This window comes from Tyto alba, unplaced genomic scaffold (assembly GCF_018691265.1).
Source record: "Tyto alba isolate M040663 unplaced genomic scaffold, T.alba_DEE_v4.0 Super-Scaffold_48, whole genome shotgun sequence".
NCBI lineage: Eukaryota > Metazoa > Chordata > Aves > Strigiformes > Tytonidae > Tyto > Tyto alba.
Genome location: NW_024881324.1, coordinates 24,623,445 through 24,641,500, shown reverse-complemented (window position 1 = coordinate 24,641,500; position 18,056 = coordinate 24,623,445). Strand labels below are relative to the sequence as shown.

General features: G+C 43.5%; 1 protein-coding gene across 1 annotated transcript in view; it reads right to left on the bottom strand.

Moving 5' to 3' along the window:
• The window catches only part of ANKH (ANKH inorganic pyrophosphate transport regulator), a 104,527-nt gene that overhangs the window by 5,793 nt on the left and 80,678 nt on the right, over window positions 1-18,056 (bottom strand). The gene's annotated exons all lie outside the window — the stretch shown is intronic.

Genomic DNA, 18,056 nt, shown 5'->3' with positions numbered 1-18,056 from the left:
TTCTTGTTATTCTCTCAGTACGGTAGGTGTTAAGAGAGCTGACTGAACGGGGCAAAACTTGGTACCCTAAATGCTCTGGCATTCCTCATGTCAGATTAACCAGTGTATCAGGTAAACCACGCACACTGGCTGTACGATCTGATGGCTCTGTAAGACTCTACAACCACTCTCTTATAATTTAGCCTACAAGCTAGTATCATAGCATCTAGTTCCTCTCTTTTTATCCAGCTGTCACATCCTTACATGGCTTTTAAAGCTAGTCTTTGAAGCCCTACTACCTCCAAGACAGCTGGGATTTCACTCTCGTTCTCTGGTTGTGTGCCAGAGATTGTTCTTTCTGTTTAGCCTACGAGTACCCAGACACAGAAGTGTCCCAAGATCTGTGACCTGTGGGGGGTCTTGTGCTCTGACCGCCTGTGCGGTGAACAAAACATTTCACCTTCCTCCAGAAAAACTCATCTTCAGTTTTCTTCTCCACTTCTTAGGGTAGGAACCACTATTTATTTTTCACAATTGAATGTTTTATTTGACTAATTTGATGCTGCCTTGCAGTATATACCCATCACCTATGCAGAGAATAGTAAGTAGTGGAAGGGAAGAGCAAAAGACAAATGAACCGAGCATGGATTTTTTTGTCTGCTTTAGCCAGCACTTCTCTTTCCCTGCCAAACTACTGGTACAGGGTACAGCTGAAGCAGAGGGGACAATCCAGAACACAGAAGGTTACACGGTTAAGAATCTGGTCATTAAAAAAATAACTGTACAGTGAGACAGAGCAACTTCTTGGTGCAGACACCACCAGGCAGACTGCAGTGATTCGTACTCTTACCGCCGATGGCCTGTAAAGCAACCATAAAGGTCGTGTTTCGTTGAATCTTTCTTCAAAGTCCAATGAACAAAATAAGATGCAAAGAAGCCCACTCTTCAATTATAATTTGCTATTTTCATGAAAGCAAAGACCTTTCCGCTGCTTGTGCTGCACAATGCCATTAGCATCCTACTGAGCGGCACAGTTACTGCTGCTGCAAGATTCCATACATCTACGCTAACAGCAGAGCCTTCCCCCTGCTAGGAACAGGCAAATAGACCAGTCTTTCCTTCAACAGGCATCTGAAAGAGTATTCTAACATGGTTAGACAGACAGGCAAGCAAATAAGCGACCAAAAGCACTGCTCACAATCCTATTCTCTTTAAAGTTTGTTTCTAACCTTAGTAAGAACAGACACGCTCTCCATCCAGCTCCTACAGGAAAAAGGTCAGTTTGCAAAGCAGGGGGACTGACTTATACCCAGGTGGTACGCAGTCATTCCTCCTCAGCTGTTGCAAACTGCAATCTTCCCCACCCTCCCATTAGCAGAGTCAGTGCTGATAAATGGCTTCAAAGAGCACTTCTTATATAGCAGCTGGTGGGTAAAGACAGCAGTGACTGCTGAGCTCGAGAACAAGCAGTTTGAGGAGGTGAGGCATGGCAGCAGAAGGACCTTCTATTTCTGTCTCAGCACGTTTCTATCTTTTTCGCTGCAATATTAATAACTAGTTTCACTTCGCTAAGAGATTCCTCTCTGTCACTTTACCAGCAGATGATATTCTCATCAACCCCAGGGAACAAAGGCTCAGGAAAAGAAATTAATGCTTTGCATCGTGCAAGCCCTCTGCAATTTAACTTCTAGAGCACTTGCAGCTTAGGAAGTTTCCATACTATTTCAAAGACAAATTCAAAATGCAGGGGAAAAAACTCAGCTCTACTTCAGGAAAACACTAACACTAAACATGCAAAGGAAGGAAGGTATTTTGGCTACTGATTTTATTACAGATGAGGTATACCTAAAAGAGGATGAAGTCTTAGCTTTTTTTGTGATCGCCTTGGTAAAGGATTGTCCTGGTTTGGGCTGGAATAAAGTTAATGTTTCTTTTTGGGAACTAGACTAGTGCTGTGTTTTGGATTCAGCATGGGGTTTGGTATGGGAAGAATGCTGATACCACACTGATGTTTTCAGCTGCTGCTGAGATTTCAAGGGCTCTCCAACTCCCCATGTCCTGCCCGTGCGCAAGAAACAGGGAGGGAGCACGGCCACAGCACCAGACCCAAACTGGCCAGTGAAATATTTCATATCATGGCACGTCATGCTTGTTATATAGAGGAGGGGTGGTAGGGAAGGGGCTCTCTCCCTCCCTCTCTTGCTTCCAGGATTGCAATTGCAGGATCTTGGTATTTCGGGGTCGCTGGCCGGGAACGGGCTGGGCATTGGTCAACGGGTGGTGAGCAATTACATTGTGCCTTGCCTGTTTGTATTTTCTATTGCTGTCATTGTTTTCATTTTATTACCATTATTAAACTGTTTCTATCTCAACCTGCAAGTCTCCCTTTACCCCTCCAATTCCCTCCCCCATTCCCAGGTAGGGGAGGAGGGTGGGTGAGCGGCTGCGGGGTGGTTGGCTGCCGACCAGGCTCAAACCACGACAAGGACGAAGATTGATCAGAAAGGAGAACAGAGAAGATGGTAGCAGATTAAATAATGCAAGGAGTCCAGTGAAGCAGGGAGCGTGGCACACACAATTAGAGATGGGATCTGCCGGAGTAAACAGCACTAACATCCTGGGGCTCAGATCAGGAAAGATTTTTAGGAAATAGATTTACCTACAGTATGTCTCCTATCTTTCTCTTAGTTAAACACTGCTTGTTTCCCCTCCCCCTTACATCCTTCTGTGTGTCTGCAAGGTTAAAAATAGAATAAGCAAGCTTGGGTAGGGTTACAGTTATACCTTCATTTAATCTAATCAAGAGGTGAAGATGAAACAGTGAAAGCTTCTGCCCAGGCTAGCAAGGTACATGCATAATGGCATTGCAGCTTCGTGTTCCAACTGCAGTTGGCTGCGATGGCTTTCTACAGTAATGGATATTGTACTTGGCAACTCTGCATAGGCTGAAGCATTTTAATGCTTTGGGAGTAGGGATTTTTTTCTTGTGGAATTCTAGAAACAGAGTTGATTTGATTTTCTATTATCTTACGAGTGCAGCACGATATTAAAGGATAGTTTTGTTAAAGAATTTGATCATTTAACCGGAACTTCAACCGAACAATGGTGATTGCTTTAAAAATGAAGGGAAAGATGAAGACGTAAACAGAGAGGAACACTACATGAAAGAGTGGAACACTACAGAGAATATACAGGCCTGAATACAGTAGTATTTATTATGGCGATGTTATCTGTGTATAAACAACAGTAGCCTAAGCATTTCTGGAAGGGTTTGAATATTTTGAACTGATCTGAAGGGTAGTGTTATTGGATAATGTGCCTTTAAGTGATCTGCAGGAGGAAAATTTGAAAGACTTGACTAAATATGTCAATAATTCACAGTACCACCAGGAAATCAGCACAGCTGTACCCGATCAGACCAAAGCTCCAGCTACATTAGTACCGTCTCCCTGCTAAAGGCCACTGGGGGTTGCCCGAGGAAAAGGCACAAAGAGCAGGGCAAATGCAGAGTAAGAGATGCTCTTCCCTGGTTGCATGGTCTCTGCTGCTGGCAGTTACAGCTCCAGGAGATCAGTAACTGTGGTTCACCTTCGTCCCATGCAGCATCACGTTGTGCATACGACGTATCTAACATCAGTGACATTTTTCCATTCAGTTGTACATCAAAAAAAGGTTCAAACCGCCTCTCACTTGTGGCTTAGACACTCTCCATAAGCAGGTGTGCTCACTTCCAGGTGGAACCTTGCTGTTCTTGGCTAGCAAATTCAGTGAGTAGGCATATTAAAAGGTTACGCATCAAAAAATTCTGCTGTCGACAAGCCTGAGAGAATGCACCAAATCTTTGTTTCAGTAGGAAGAGTATCAAACTCCTAGTGCGCAGTTCAACTTCTCTTTAATATCTTTTCTCAAGTACACTTGACTTTCACAAATGACTGTGATGAAAGACTCTTCATGAGATTTTGTTTCAGATGTTGCATGTGTGAGTTTGAATGCTAGTAGTTCTTGAAAACTAAGTCTTTTCATAGGCCCTGCATCTCCTGGAAGCTCCATCTCCATTTATTCTGGTTGCTGACAGGGATTACTAAACCTCAGAGACCCACTACATAATGCATTATAATACATTATGCTAACAAAGGCTATTGTCATGTGTACAGTAATCTGCGGGGTGTTAGATTGATTTGCTTTTTGGCATTTGTGGAAAGCTGCCTGTGTTTGGGGACATTCATTGATAAATATAAGGCCCACAATAGTATTCCAGTGAGCTATAAACAACAGTTTAGTATTTTTAGACTTCAGGGCAGTCTCCAGTTAGAGGAAACACTGCCTGATGATGAAGATGTGAAATGACTCGATGTTCCTCAGAAAGAAGCTATGGAATCCAAACTGGATGTTTTGAAGAGTAGGTTAGACATATACCAGCCTAGAATGAGACTGGAATAACAGATCCTACCATGGAGAAGGGTGCCATTAACCTGTTAAAGGTTATCCGGTGATGAAGTGCAGTTCGTATTTGTCTCCTGCAAAACAACTCTCAGTAGATGTTTCCTATCACTTGTTGAACTTGCTATATTTGCAGAAGTATGGCTGCCCAAGAGAGGCGTATTACCCTCAAAATATTGTTCTACGTAGGTACTGAGGATTGCATCTTAACTAACTTAACCCACGCCTTGTTCATGATCCCTCTATTCCCATTTATGCTACATGGTGCCCAGTGAGGGCTGAGGAAATCTACTTTACACCTTATTATACATCTCAGCTTTGTGTTGCACCTTAGATCTTTGGGATAGTATCAGCTAAGTTTATAATGTCTATTAATATGGAAGAATGTAAGTCATATGATTTTACTTTTTGAAGCGTGCAATAAACAAATCAACAAGGAGCCTGAGCCTTATGTGATCTGCCAAACATCTCCATGGCCTCCCTCTTTCTCACATAAACAGAACTTCCATAATTCTGTCTCCTTTCGGAGCTTGTATCACTTTTACAAGATGAGCTGGTCTTGCAGATACATTTGTAAGTCAAAAGAATATCTTGTTCTAACTTGCATCAGTTTGAAAAACTGAATTTGACGCCTCTGTTCAACATCCTATTTTGCAAACAGGAGAAAAAATGCTGACTTTGTTAGTGCTGTTCTTATGGCTATTCTAAATCCATACCTTCACTGACTTTGAAAATTTAGTTCTCTAAATGACTGTAGTACTGGGGCTTGTCACTCAAATTTACCCTAGCATCTTAATGTTAAAGGGAACTGCACTTCTGTATTTTTATAAAGAAGAATAAAAGCAAAACCAGTTTTGAACTGTTAACTACTAGTACTGAAAAATATAGAAATAGTTATTAGTTACACTCATTTTCAGAATACAGTTGGAGTGTGTTTCTGTGTTGAATATAGCTGTGAAACAGAATACAAATTCCTATTACCTCCTGAAGCACTCATTCCACTATCCAGTCTCTCAAGTAGTTGAACAACATTGAAAATGTTCAACAGGGTTCTTGCAAAAGGAGATCCAACTACTCATCAATTTACACAAATAAAGGATTCTGTGTTTTATTGTGGACCGAGAAATCAAAAAGTCTAGGTTTTACCATAAAGACATTATTCTCTGTTGATAGAAAACCACATGTAAGTTTAACGTGAAAATAATAAAGTGAAGAACTTGTTACCTTTAAAGACTCGGTGGGTTTTGTCTATTTGTGTCCTGGGTTTGAGTGAACTGTGGGGATTTTTGGTAGCAGGGGAGGGGGCTATGGAGATGTGGGGGTTTTTTGTTGTTGTTTTGGTTTGGTTTTTAAGCACACCACTATAAATAAAGTTCTTTGGAAGCTGTGGAGGAATTGCTGGATATGGTATGACACTAGAGGCCAGCACCACTGGCTTGCTATGGAAGTTTGCTCTATAACACAGCCTGGCCTGCACCAGAATGGACCTGTAGAATCCTAGGTTATCTTTGCTGCAAATCATGTCAGAGACCAGTCTTTGCAGAGCCACCCCAGTTTTCAAGGAGTTTTTGATAGATAAAGAGAGAAAAAAAAAAAAAAAAAAATTTGATCAGCCCAAATGGAGACTGTTCCCACAGTCTGGAGCTCTGCTGGGATAGATCATGATGTGCTCATGTGCCCCGTCATTCCGAAGTGGGCAGAAAGTGGGGGCTTTTCTTGTGTGGGAAACGTATGGTTTTCAAGACCAGCCTGGCTAAAGCCCCAGGGAACCTGCCCTGACCTGACAGCTGACTGCTCGGAGACAGAGGCCGGACCTGATGAACTCCTGAGGCCCTTCCAACCTGAGCAATCTTGTGATCCTATAAAGCAAAAAGCCCTGATCTGTGTGTAGTAAAAATGTCAGGCCACAGTCATATTTGAAAGCAGCTTATCACAATGCTGATGACTTGACTCACAAGGACGTTCTCTTATAGCAATTATCCCTCAGGCGCACGCAGGTCAACACAGATTTCTGTGAACTTTGTGTTCTGTGAGGGTGGTGGGAAAGCTGGAAACAGCTGCCATAAAATTTTCCAAGCAGCAGGGGGAGCAAAAGAAACGGGAGCCTGCCTGAGGGAAAACTCCCCAACTTCCCATCTTCTCCTGAAATAATTGGTTTCTACAGATCTAAGTGTCCCCCCAGTTTTCCTTATAGTTCAGAGTGATGGAGCACGACATTCTTCAGAAAGAAAGCTAGGTCTAGCAGCTGCACAATTCACCAACTCTCTGATAGCATTGACAAGATGCCACATCTGCTTTTCCTCCAGCTGCTGCTGAAAATACTTAGGTGGTAATTTTCAGACTGGGTTGGGTAACTAAATTGTTTAAGATAGTCATTCTATCTCCCCATTGAATTATGCTTCTTTATTTTTTACAGAAAGCAGAATGCTTTGCTGGGTACAGCCTCACTTTTAAGAAGCTCGAATAAACCAAAGCTGGCAGATTCCTAGGCTCTCTTTGAAAACTGTTGACTTCACAACTTAGTCATTTTCTTCTGTCCCGTTTTCTGCAGCCCTTGCCGCTCCCTATTGCTATTACAGAGTTTGAGCAGAAACATGCTGCCGTGACAATTTTTGACCCTTCCTTTTCTGCTTGCTCCAGCCACTCGTGCAGAATAGACCCTTTGTGTGAAACCTGAACAATCATGAGGGAGACATTAGACTCCACCTCACTGGAGCAAACAGAAATCCTTTGTTCCGGGACAAAGGCTCAGTGCGGTACCATGGATGGGACAAGGCCCTCGTGAGGATTTTATAAAGTCAGCCTCTGGTGGCCAGCATCCTTCTGAGCTTCCACTCATGTCTGAAATCATTTTTACCCAAGCAGGAACTAAACCTGACCTTGAAAAGGTAAAAAGCTTCTTGAGCAATGGTGTGCCAGTATGTAATTTTCCTATTGTTATTTTTGTGCCAGCAGGCTGAAGATGAAAAAAAAAACCCACAATCTGGGAGTTCAGAGATGGGCAAAATCAAAGCAGTGAAAACAAACTCATCCACCGGATTGGTGGTGTTATTCTAAAAGCTGTCCTTGGCTTTCATATAGTGCATGACAGTAAAGTAAAAAGAAAGTGGATTTAGTTTTAAATGTTAATGCTGTTTTTTAAAATGTGAATATCCTCGATAGGACTTGTGAAAACTCCTTAATACAATGAGGCTGTAATGAAGCCATTGATGAAATAAGACTGGGGAGTGTGAGGGAAATCTGTCCCTCTTTTTTTATTTCCTTTCCTTGTATACTAACGAGAGAGAGTAACACTAAACTCAGCCACTCAGGGAACTTCAGATACTTGCATTGTTGGCAGCTGGGGTTGTGTCCCCTGAGAGGGACCGGTTTCTTGCCACAACATTTCTTCCTGTGGTTTTTACTGCCTCTCAGTCCCATTATCCCGTGACTTTGATAAAGCCCAGTTTGGTAATAAAGCAATGCAGAGACGTAAAATAAAGACAGCCAGTAAAAGATAGGAAAAAAAATGAACCTTGAAGACAAATCCAGTAGCCTCTGCAACGGCTTACACTTTTGGCCGCTTTTTGAACTGTGACACTAAATGCTACAGGTTTGTACAGTGGCAACAAAACATGGTTCCTATGCACGTTTCCCTTCATTTATCTTTAGACTTGGGAGGAAAAACTAAACGGAGGGCTAATTAATGCTATACAGTACTTTGGTTCTGAAGAAAATACAGTTTGTACTGTTTCTTAAAGGCAATTGCTAGCCATGCTTAAGCTCTTCTTTCTTATAAAAAGGTACTCCCGAATGCAAGCAACAAATGACAGGAATGGAAAAACACACTGCAGTAGATACTCTAGAACTAAACAGGGGCGATTAGTTATTCGCACAAGCAGGAAAGGAGATATTCAGGGAAAATTCTCCTGTTGAGGAGAGATGTAAGCAAGACCTCGGACAGGGGAAGATGAACTAGTGCTTTAATCTGGATGAACTGGACACTGTACTATAAAGTACGGTTGCTTTAAATTTGGTGGAAGGGGAATGAGGATAGGCACTCTTACTCTACACTTTGATACTGCGTTACGCATTGAAAAATTTCAATTATTATTCAAACTCTAAAATTCCATAGTCAGACTTCCCTAAAAAATGAAACCCCCACAAAAATCATATAAACTTATTTAGCCTTAGAAAATAACAAAGGCTTGTCCTAGTTATGTAGTAACACAAGCCACTTTAAGAAAGTTGGCTCTTAAGTAATATTCCATTTATAAATTCTAGTGCAGTGGCTGGTAACGGACGTGTTGGAACTACAAGGCTGTAAAACTCTAGCTCAGGTCCCCGGCCACGTTTGTTAGAACACAAGCATCTGAAAAACTGAAAAGCATTATTGCCATCAGAAGTCATGTCACCTTTCTGCTCCAGAATTCAAATGTTTGATTTCGACAGAGCAACTAAGTCTATGCAATGTTGTGGTTTGAGCACATGAACACCGATAAACCCACAGATTTCACTGTTTACATGAAAGAAATCATCACGATGAATCCTGTTTTCCACTGGGTGGCTAAGCTGTTTCTTCTAGAAAGGTAAAAATGCTACAGTAGCCAAATCCTCAAGATAGAAGAGATTAAAGAGGCTTATAGCTGGGTGTCATATTGCATTCCCCTTCTGCAGGAAAGATGTAGAGCATCTGAAACACCAAGGCAGTTAAAGTACAGCTTGTCCTTTTCAGCCCCTGATGCTATTCCCTTGACCATGAGTCACAAATTCATGAAAAAACGAGGCTTTGTTAACTTCAGCCCGTTTGTAACTCCTTGTTCAGCTGCTGGGCTGTCCCGCACCGTCACTGCACAAAGGCTGCATCTTTGGCTCTCTCTTTAGCATTAAATACTCTCACGTTTCACCACAAACCCCTCCGACGCCTCCCCCTTTCCCAATTCCCAGCTTGGCCACGGTGGGCCATCTTCTGAGTGTCTGCTACCAATCAGCTACATAAATGTTGAGATGGGCAAGTGTAGTAGAATTTCTGACAGAGAACGGCCACGATATTTTGTTGCAGGGTTTGGACAATCCAGGCCTGAGATCAGACTGCTAACAACCCCTGTGTTACGAGGATGACCTTGAAGGGCTGTGTTGTGAGGGACTGTATCTGTTAATGAGGAATTTTCCCAGCTATGTATCTGGCCAAGCTAAGCACAAGTATGCAGCAAACCGCAAGATGCTTGCCGATCACAGTTCCCCTTTGGGTGCGTGATAATTTGCTTGTGACCAATAATCCAGGGGTGTGGGGCACGTGAACAGCAAGTGCTTGCTGTGCAAAGGATATAACCAAGAGATTCGGGCAATAAAGGGGGACAACATGTAGCCACATCGGGGTGATTGTCGTTACCCGGGCCACTCTCCGTATTATTATTATCGGGACCCTCTTCAGGCAAGTGGGAAGGTTTCAGAATTGCAGGCGGGTTAGATGTAAAGCACAGAGAGGAACGCCTAAAGGAGGGACCTCGGAAATCACCACTCTGTTCTGAAAAAGCTTTCTTCAGCTTGTGAACAAAGAACCAGCATTAGCAGCCTGGAATGTATGTAACTAGCAAAGCTATTCAAGTTGTAATAACTGGGGGATTTTCTCTAGTAGGAACCCTCTCTCAACACACAGAGGAAAAGAGTGGCATCAGTCACAAGGAAACAGTATTTTTTTCTTGTTCCCCTTTCCAGCATCTGAAGCCCTTGAAACCATGCAGATGAGGCGGCAGATAATCTCCCAAAGGCCTTTTAAGTGAGAGTGAAGGAGGACTAACGCAGTAAAAGCCCTGATAGTCTCTTGCATTGGTCAGAATTTGCAAATCACTTTTCTTTACTCTAGGTTGATCTTTACCAAACTTAACCAAGTGTGTACATGGAAACCTTCTCACTCTGTTTGCTCAAATGCATGAAGGTGAGGGCATGAATTCTAGAATTCCTGTATTTTCTTGATACCTGACAGTCTGATACTGATTTCACAGTAGTAGTGGTAACCGACCTCATTTTCTTTAGGAAAGGGGAAAAAAATTAACTACATTTTTGTGAAAGTATGTTCACATATACTGCTTGTGGGAAATGCTGTTTTAAAATACTTCTTTGCACACCTTTTGGCTAGAGTGAAGTTGCCTAAGGCACCTAAAAACTGATCTCCTGTCAGGTCCTGAATGCAATTTACTGCCTCTGTCTTGAAATAAGACCCTTGAGGTGTTTGTCTCCAAAGATGGAAACAAAGCAAAGTGTACTTCTGTAGGTATCACAACTCATTAAGTACATTCATGAAGGCTAAATGTCAGCCTGCGTGGGACTCCAGACACCAACCAGCTGATACCCCGTGAGAACTGGGAACGGATGTGCAGTTGTTTCATGCTACGGACACTCTTCTGCCTTCAAAAGATTGCAGCAGTGAAACCTGAGTATGTTCCTTGGCGTTTCTCAATGTGCAAGTCTAATTCATATTATCCTGAATGCAACTAAGGACACCTAGCAAGACAGCGGTCACTCTCGCTGCAGAGGTGCAACGAGTCCTTTAACTTCTCTCCTTTACCAACAGCTGCTTTATGTCTCATTGTTTAGCAGGACAGCGTAGCTGAAAACGTCAAATACATCAGTGTCTGACATACGCAAGAGCTCTACTTAGGATACTTTATCATGTGGAAAATGAACTTACTGGTAAATGCCAAAATTGATACGAAATGGCATATTTATTAGACCGGAGATTGAAAATTTGAGAGCGAATGGACCCACTGAAAACTAGATAGTCTTTGGTGCCCCTCATGGAAAAAATCAGCTGCTGGACTGATGGCTGAGAATCAGATTTTCCGAGTTCAACTGGAAATTAAAACCTATTGAATATAAAATGATTACATAGCATCAGGGAATATGTTAATAAAGCAATGCTACTGCAATAATATACTGAGCTGGTATGACTATTCTGTCTTCACTCACACAAGCTCCAATTTTATCTGCCCGTGCCTACATTTCACTGGCTGGTGAAGCCTTGCTGATCAACAGGGCAGGAAAGTCAGCAGATGATATCCACTCGGCAGTGCCTAGTTGGGCATAACCAAATCCAAAGCAGAGTGCAAAAGCTTGGGCATCTGGACTTGCCTTTTAAACAGACAAGGCTTCTCAGCCTGAATGAAACACAGCTGCTTCTCTTCCACAGTGACTGGCTCTAGCTCTTACATAATTAAGTAGACAGCAGCAGCTACCAAGTCCTGTATTCTGTACTTTGATTCTTTCATATAGGGAATTTTCCCTGTTACACTGGCTTCCTTGTTCTTGGTCAGGGTCTTCGTCTCATCTCCTAGGTGCCTGGTGTTTACTTATAGAAGATAACCAAGCAGATGATGACTGGCAATTAGGCAAATGATGGGATGGCTTGAAGTAAACTGTCATCAAATGGAACACTTTCTTCGTCCCCTCTTCAGGCTGAAACTGGATTATCCCATCACAGGGACCCAGCAAAATAAACCCTGTGACTCTGGAGCCCTTTATGCCATTTTAAGACTGGGATGGGGTCCCTCTATTGAATTGTCCAAGATCAGTTAAAGAGCCTACAGTCCCCATCAGTCTGTCCCACCTTTCTGCCCGCGGTTGGGGGGAAATAAGAGATGCACAAGTGAATATGTTAAATGCTGCAAATCAAAACTTTTGATAGTTATAATACAATATAACCACACCCCCCCTTATAATTATATACAACTGCACTCTGCATATAATCATATACTTATCAGACACGTAATTATAATTACATACACTATATGTTAATATATGAGGTGAATACAACTGCCAACTGCTGGTATCTTATGCTGTTGTGCTACAAGGTGTAAGCACTAGCAGAGCTGACACAGTGCCTGCATGCTGCTCTTCCTAAGGGGCTGCTAACTCCCAGAAAACGAAAGAAACAAGACAGTTGCCAATAGTAACTCCTTAAACTACAGATGCTCATCAGCAGGGGCCCTTAGAAATCAAGATGTGTTTTTATCCCTATCAGAAGAGTAAGTTCAGATATGAATCTAAATATTACATTCGATTTACAAAAAAATGTACTAGTTTATGATAGAATACAAAAAATGGCTTAATCTAGAAAGGAATATTGTAAGTATTAGAAACATATTAAAGCTATAATTAAACTCCTGAATTATGGACAAATCTGACTGTAAAGCAGGTGACATTTTGACATGTATTAATAAACAGATACATATTCAACTCTCAGGCCCAAACATATAAGCCAGTAAACTGATGAGCTGTTTGCTCCTAAGTACATTAAATTGAAACTTTCATTGAGATTGAAAACTAATGCAAGTTACCTGGCATCTGAATTTGGCATATCAGTTATGTACCTGAGCCTTCACTTTAGCTGAACTTCATGGCAATGTTCTGTTGTTGGTTTTTTTGTTTGTTTGTTTGTTTGTTTGTTTGTTTTTTAAGAGATTTACAGTTTTTACTAGTTTGTCTGTGGTTTGTAACAAGTAAGTCTAAAATTTGTACGCCTTGCATAAACCACACACACACACACATACCAGTGTAAACATGAAAGCTTTCCCTCCACTCTATCTTTTGGTCTCCTTTTGGAATAGAAAGGAATAAAAGATCACAGGGCAAACTCGAACATCTGGATTTTGTTTCTTAAGCCGTGTTTGCAAATTAAATATAAGACAGCATTCTACACAATTAGCTCCTTCCCTTAATCATTCTGTTTATTCACGCTGATTTCCCCGTTTGTGTGTAACTATGTGTCCCTTTAAAAAAAAACCAAAGCAAAGCAGCATTGAAATTCCTTTTATTATAGCACTAGTGATGTTATACCTAAAGCTGGAAAGAGCTTTGAGCTGTTTGTAATAGGACACACATTACAACTGAGGACTACTGTGCAGCTCTCCTGCTGTTGGTGACAGAGGGCTGAACGTGGCGTGGTGCGCGCAGCACGTCACCCCTGGCACCCTGAGCCTGCCTTGTTGGTAAGGGAGAACCTCTCTTGTACCACACAGAGCACTCAAGAACATGAAGACACAACTGGCCACGTGTTTTTGGGGACGCTAGTTAACGGGAACCATGCAGCTAACAGGAGCTGGAGTGTGGGAGTGTATCCCTAAAGCACTGCGGTCTGTCCCAGCTGAGGCTGGTTGAAGCAGAAGCTGAACTGAACAGCATAGCTCACCAACTACTGCTGCAAGAACTGATTGCTCCTTCCCTGGTACAAACAAGCAAGCACGTGTAGACTCTTCTGAGTCGTTTTTAGTGACAGCGAGGTAGGGAGTTTGCACGGGGGTCTCTGAGAAATTGCTTTCTCTGATCAGCATTTTGTGTGCTCCTCATGCAGCGATCTTGCTTCGGACACAGAGCTGGCCGCTCTTTCACCCCGACAGCAGCGACTTAAATGCAGATGCCCACAGCTGCTGCTAAGCAAGACATCTCTTGCCTTCCGAGCCGACTCAGACGTGAACAGAAGCCACCACTCCCAGTCCCCTCCGGGAGTTAAATGCCCCCGCTTTCCTTAGTGCTGCTTGCACAACGGCCTGCCACTTCACCGACTCGCACAGGGTTTGCACACAGACGAGTGCGTGAGGGTATTGGCTGCGACCACCCCACGGAGTGGGCAGCAGGAGGTGCAGCGAAGGAGCTTGTGCCCTCCCAAAGGAGCCCTTTGCTCACCACTTCCATACAGCTGGCACTAACCCACCAACCTGCTACATATATGAAGCCAGCCCAGAAAGCCTTGCAGCTCAGAGGCAGACGACCAAACGCTAATCCCGTGGCTGCCAGCAGCTAACGTTAGCCAGGCAAAAGCATCTTAACTGACTGCAACTTCATCGCAGAAGACATAAGGAAGAGCTTAACTGGGAAATGGAGACAGAATTTAAAAAAAAAAAAAAAAAAAAAAAAAGAGAGAGAGAAAGGTAATTTGGCAGTAGCTGTGTCCTACAGGCTGCCTTGGAAAGCCCCTGAATTCTGCACTGTGATGTCTGAGCTCAGAGACACCACCACTGTTCTAAGAAAAACCCTTGCTGGAGCGCAGCCTGTTTGCTGTTACTCCTGCTGAGTAAGGCAGGGTTCCCTTGAGTAGCTCACTCCTTGTACACCCTGCCCCTCTAGGCACAGCTCATGAGCGAGGGAACGCTCTGCCCTGACAGAGCAAACCTTTGCTGCAATGGAGAAACGCAGTAATTTAGCACCCGGACAAATTAATTTTGGGATTTATGCACTGTACTGAGGCTGACACATCCCACAGCCAAAGGGATGTGTGCTACAAATGTACCAGTTTTCTTTCTTGGGTGTCTGTGTCTTCACTGAGTTTACAACTGTGCAATGATACCAGGGCTGAATTGTAGGGTCAAGTAAACAGGTCTAGCATTGAACCAAAATGTTTAGTTCTTCAACAGCCTTATCTGGCAATGGCAGCAAGGCTGCTATTTGGAGCAGCATCTCTGCTTATATATAGAAAGAAGCATTTCTTCCTGAAGTGCCTGATAGCAGTGAGTAACAAAAAATGGCAAGCAGCATTATGCACACTCTTTAAGATGAGAGTAAATTACTAAGCATGCCTTGTTTTCTAAAATCGGAACCAGTCCCTTAACTGTATGGGCAAAATTCTACAGATGAGCCCCTCCCCTCTACTATATGAATTTTACATTCAGCTACATAGCCACAGAACAGGGCTGTTGGAAGGAGTCACTGCTTGCTTACAACCCAGTCCACATCAATGTGATTAATCACATCCCTTATATATTGGGAGTCTAATGGCTTCTATTTACAGCCTTGCAGCTTGTCTACATTTTTTTTCACTAAGCAATACAACTAATTCCCATTTTTTGAAGAAGCAGCTTTAATATGAGCCTGATGCTTCAAAACCATGAGACAGTACTTATGATCACACTCAGCAGAACACATTTGCATGCTGCCCAGTCAGGCTGGAAAGGCTCAGGTGCAGCCTTTCAGATCCCATCAGGATTTAAAACAAAACCAAAGTTATGTTTCTTATCAAACTATGCCTTTTTGATTTTACTCTGATCCAGTCCTGCCACAAGGGTGAAAAAGGGTTTCTGCTGTAGATTACATTACTTTTTGTGCAGGCATGACTGGTCTGTGGAAAGAGGTAAGACATTTTTCTTCCAGCTCTATGAAATCACATATCTCCAATGACTGGGAGGTTTCCCCAGGGTTTTACACTGAGAGAGTACTTTCCTGCGTGGTTGCTGCTCAGACTAAAAGTTTTGCTGTTATTTTTTCTATCGGTTAAATGGACTTCATAGAATCATACAATCACAGAATGGTTTGGGTTGGAAGGGACCTTAAAGATCATCCAGTTCCACCCCCCCTGCCCCGGGCAGGGCCCCCTTCCCCCAGCCCAGGGGGCTCCCAGCCCCGTCCAACCTGGCCTTGAACCCTTCCAGGGAGGGGGCACCCACAGCTGCTCTGGGCACCCTGGGCCAGCGCCTCACCCCCCGCACAGGGAAGAATTCTTCCTGTTATCTAGTCTAAATCTACCCTCTTTCAGTTTAAAACTGTTACCCCTTGTCCTATCACTACACTCCCTGATAAAAAGTCCCTCTCCGTCTTTCGTGTAGCTCCCTTTAAGCCCTGGGAGGCCGCTCTAAAGCCTCCCTGGAGCCTTCTCTTCTCCAGGCTGAACAACTCCAATGCTCTCAGCTGGTGCACATAAGGGAGCTGCTCCAGCCCCCTGATCACTTCCATGGCCTCCTCTGGACCTGCTCAAGCAGATCTGTGTCCTTCTTGTGTTGGGGGCCCCAATGCCAGACCCAGCACTGCGGGTGGGGTCTCACGAGAGTGGAGTAGAGGGGGAGAATCCCCTCCCTCGACGTGATGACACGCTTCTCTTGCTGCAGCCCAGGACACGGCTGCCTTTCTGGGCTGCAAGCACACATTGCTGGCTCACAGTCAGTTTTCCATCCAGCAATGCCCCCAGGTCCTTCTCAGCAGGGCTGCTCTCAACCCACTCATTGCTCAGCCTGTATCTGTGCTTGGGATTGCCCCAACCCACGTGCAGGACCTTGCACTTGGCCTTGCTGAACTCCATGAGGTTTGCCCAGGCCCCCCTCTCCAGCCTGTCAAGGTCCCTCTGGGTGGCATCCCTGCCCTCCAGCGTGTCAACCACACCGTACAGTTTGGTGTCATCAGCAAACTTGCTGCGGGTGCGCTCGAACCTTCCTGTATCTTTCCATCCTTTGGAATACTTCTATAGATGATCCACTGAATAATACTTAGACACGTCACGTCTAAGTATTTGACTTGCTTTGATCTTTTGGTCATCCTGGGAACTTGTTTCCCACTTTCCCTCTGATCCTGAAGAACAAGATGTTACCAGCAGTGGTGCCACTAGTCTGACTGCCATTCACTGCAGTAGAGCCCCTCCAGAAAAACACAGCAATCACCAGTGGCCTTTGGAGTTAATCTACAGCGGCCATCTGACCCGCCTGCAACAGAGGCATATTTGAAGCCCAGTTCCTTAGAACGTGTGGCACATAATGACATGAGTCATACTGATGTCTACCGAGCTTGTGTGCTGAAGCATTTTCAGACTCAGGCCCTCAAATCAAACTGAGTCTTTAGAGCTCATGTGTCTATTTTTTTGCTCTGTCCATTGACAAGCAATCCTAAGAATCTGTCACTAGTAGGCAAAAATAGAAACAGGACGGGAAAAGCTGTTAACCTCAGAAGTGTTTCTGGTATTTCAAAGCAGACAAAGATCTCATGATGAGCTTATGAAAGAACTGGAGAACTTTTGGAAAAAAAATCCTGTAAAGTTACAACACAAAAGCCTATTGCAGTAATTAGAAATTACTCTGCAGAGGATGGTGATGGTAACATGAGAAGCTCATCACCTATCAGGACCAAGTAACCTGATAAATGCCCAGAAGGGTTAAGAAAATAGTCAGTTCAGAGAAAGCTTTGAGACTGAAATAGTATTCTCAAAATAATTTACGAAGAGGAAAGCTTTCCCCTTTGTGGGTCTCTAACAATACTGACAGACTTCAAGGGAGGCTCCAGCTGTAGAGAATGTAACCCTGGCTTGGCACAACACACAAGAGAAAAACTCAAGGTGTGTGATGGTAGATAACATGAGAGCTGCGGAAAGTCTCCAGACAATGGCCAATTCAATGGCCAATTTCCTATATGCTGTAGGAAATACAAGTTAGAGCAAGAACTGCTGGCCTCTAAGCCACATGAAAAAAAGATTTCAGTCTTAAATCTAGGAAATGAATAGACAGAAGAAATGCCACGCTGGCTCAAGCAATCCTGTCTTTGATAGCAGCCAGCTGTAGCTGTTTAGGGAGAAAGTAAAGGCAACAAAGAGCAGAAGAAATCTCCTAATTCAGCTACTGATGGATTGAGTTGCTTCATTTTCAACTGTGAAATAAGACCGAGAGTACTATAACCCATTTCTCAGACTGGGACAAGGGGGTGGGGATGGTTGCAAATACTGCAGACTCGTTTACTGTAAAGTTTCTGTTGATGTAAATTAGCTTCCCTCCATTCTTAGGCCAAGTGTGACTCAGTCAAAAGGCTGTACGCTGAAAAGAAGGGGAGAGAGGAATTATGTCAACCCTCTGTTACTCCACAGTAAATTTGTGAACATGGGGTGAAGAGACTTACAAAGCAGCCATATACCC